Source organism: Octodon degus, unplaced genomic scaffold, assembly GCF_000260255.1.
Source record: "Octodon degus isolate 3935 unplaced genomic scaffold, OctDeg1.0 scaffold00021, whole genome shotgun sequence".
Taxonomy (NCBI): Eukaryota; Metazoa; Chordata; class Mammalia; order Rodentia; family Octodontidae; genus Octodon; species Octodon degus.
The window spans coordinates 19,552,713-19,556,035 of NW_004524597.1; the positions used below are offsets into that span (position 1 = coordinate 19,552,713).

General features: G+C 37.7%; 1 protein-coding gene across 1 annotated transcript in view; it reads left to right on the forward strand.

Annotated features, from left to right (window-relative positions):
- Slc2a13 (solute carrier family 2 member 13) overlaps positions 1-3,323 on the forward strand; it is a 198,251-nt gene that overhangs the window by 922 nt on the left and 194,006 nt on the right. The gene's annotated exons all lie outside the window — the stretch shown is intronic.

Genomic DNA, 3,323 nt, shown 5'->3' on the forward strand with positions numbered 1-3,323 from the left:
CCTGTGCTTTGCTAAGCTTGTTCTAAGTAGGTGCTTTAGACCACTGAGCCATCTCACCAGTCCCATCCAGTTCTTTTATCAGCAGCATTTTAATGCAGTCCTGTGTATTATACTTCTTACCTTGTTTATTGTAGAATTTGTACTATTCTAAGTAAAAGATGAGAGATCAAAAAAATCCACACTTTGAATCAACTTTTTTTTCTGTGAACTCAGTGCAGTACTTCTTCCCTATTTTGTAGAATTCAGCATCTAATTCCTGAGTATTTTGGAGTACTTTTCTGGAAAATCATATTGACAAATTACTCTTTTTCCTTTAGCATTTTATATTTCAGGGAAACTCATATGTTTGCAGCAGTCATACGTGAGGATTTTTTTGTTTTGCATAATAGTCCCCTATGGCTGTTATGAAGTTGACATTTCTCACTGGAGAATTATTGGGCTGCAGATTGTACAATTTTACTGCTTCATTTACATAGATACCTTTTGATCAAGGAAATATTTTAGACTTAGGACAGAATCCTAGATAGTAAAGAGCATTTGAAAAGTAGTATTTCAGTACTACTAAGCCCCATCATCACCTGCCTTACCCACAAAATAAGTCTTTGCTTTAGCAACCTGGAATAATAATGACTAGATTAACACAGTTATTACACACAGGCTCTAATGCACCACGATCAGTTCACAAGCACACCTCTGAGGACAACCAGCCCATCCCAGCATCTTGGTAACTTGATTGCCTTGAAGGATTTCAGAATGTATTGGCACAAATGCCAGACTGTGAAGGAATGACAGAGCCACAGGGTTGAATTTATCAATAGCAGCCCTCCAGTCTTCCAAACAGAACCTATGCCAAACACCAGCTTGTAATCACAAGCATCACCTGCTGCATATTGAAGAAGAAAACAGCATGGGTGTGCCCAGGATCTTAGTGGTAGTTTATAATTAATCACAACACTGTTTAGCAACTTGGAATGTGCTCATATTGCTTCATCCATGAGTTTTTGAAACACATATTTTCTCTGGTGTTTCTCTTCACTTCTCTTACTTTCTTCTTCTTGTTCATTAAGCAAATAATGTCTTTGATTGGCTTGATCCTGGGCTAAGTGCAATGGGAAGTAAAAGTATAAAAAAGAAACAAACCTCAGCCAGGTAGCCAACATAATCAATCCAGTGTGGAATAGAGATCAGGTGCATAATTTTTTAAAAAATTAGACATTCATGAGATTATAGGACCTATTCACATATGGATTGCACATCTCCAATCTCCCTTCAGATTCAACCGATCCCCTCCACATTGCCACTACTATGTCTATTAAAGCACACAGCTGGTCACTGAGGAGTACACTACAGAATGCACATTAATGCTAACAATTCCAAATCAGAAGGATAGAATCCCAAGCAGAAGGAGCATTTTTTAAAAAAAATTATTTTATTGAGAAACAAATAGCAATGAGAGCATTTCAAAACTGATCTTTAGGACATTTTCAATAATTAATACATTGTACATTGTTGTCTTCTTAGTGGTTATCCATAGTACAAGATACAGACATCATATCCTGTCCAAGCACTATTAGTAAAAATCTTTCTTCTCATTGATTTAAGCAAAAGTAGGTGTATATCTATCCTAACTATTCTGTATATACAGATACAGAATGGTCCTTCCTTTGTATCCCCTTTTTTTGTTTAGTCCTGTCAGAGATGGGTATTCCATTGGCATCTAAATACTATAGGTGTGTGAATTCAGCAAAACAGTCCAACACAGTCCAGAGGTTCACAATAGTAGTAGGTTATCCACAGAAGTTGTTGACTTGAACCTTTCACACTCAGCATATTAATATGGCTTTACTTTATATACTTCATTTTTATACTTTTCTGTTGGATGGTTAAGACCAAGATAAAGCAAGACCTATTACAGAAGGAGCACTGTAAGAGACAGAATTATACAAACGTGATGCTTCTTTGAGTAAAACAGATCACCTGGAAAGCAATGAAACATAGCCAGCCTAGGAGAGAAATAGTTTTAAATAAATACTGAAAAGTAAGCTGGGCAGATAGCTCAGCAGCATAAGTGTGCCTGGCAAGCACAAGGTTCAGAGTTTGATCCCTAGTACCCAAAATAAAGGTAGAGCTGGGGCACTAGTGTACCCCTCAGTGACCAGTTGTGTGCTTTAATAGACAGAGCAGTGGCAGTGTGGAGGGGATTGGTTGAATCTGAAGGGAGACTGGCGATGTACAATCCATATGTGAAGCTTGTTACTGAATTTATACTGTGCACCTGGAACTCTGTTATTACTGATCCTCATGATGGATAGTATTATAGCTAATTCTAGTAGAGAAAAAGTCTTAGGCTCAGAGTCTTGTGGTTTAGCTATTATTTCAGTACTGATCTTTGTGGGCACTTCCCACTGCTGTGTAAGGTCTCACCTCTGAGATGGAAAAGCGCCCTGCCCTGGTAAGGACAAGTGGGATCAAAGGTGGGACAGGTACAGAGCACGAGGAATGCACATTAATGCTAACAAAAACTTGATGGTTTTTAGGGTATAGGAAGTTGGAAGAAACATCAGATAGTCAAAAGTCATAGTTCTTAGGTTACTGTGAAATTAGATAATGCAGAGGGAAAACCAGTTGGGGTTGGGACATTTTTATGTACATATTTTATTTTGTAGGTCATTAAACTGGTATCTCCTTTTGCATCCTTCTCTATGCCTATTTGCAGAATGTGGTGGTATATATAGTTCTTTTAGAGCAGTCAAGCTCCCATGTCTCTTTACCTTGTGCAGAGTACAACCAAGATGTAGGTGGTTCAGATGTGGTAAATAGACTAGGGAACACCCAGAGAGACAGGAGAAAATGAAGAAGAGAGCAGTGGTGGTTGGAGGACATGAAATGTTTCAAGTGGATTTCATGAAATTATGGTTGATAGCTAATTAGAAATGTGTAGAAAGAGCCTCTTTCTACAGGAGAGAGCCTGACTCCTTATAGACACACGCTTAATGTTTTCATGAAACCAGTATGGGTCACTTTTCTGTTATTCTCAAGCAATTCTTAAGTCCCTGGAAATAGACAAACTCTAGAATTGAGTCAGTCCTGTGCAGTTAGGCCAAGAAAAAGATGAATAAAACATTGAGTGATCGAAGTCTTGATGAGGACTGAGTAAAATTTTGTGCTTTAATTTTGCAGATTTTTAATCGTACTATGCATAAGTTATGGTTTTTTTCTTTTCATGCTAAGGAAAATACCTTATTTAAGAAAGCATTAAAAAGTCTTTACATGATGGCATGATAGAGAAGTTAACTCAGGGTTTTGGTCTACTATTCCTCCCC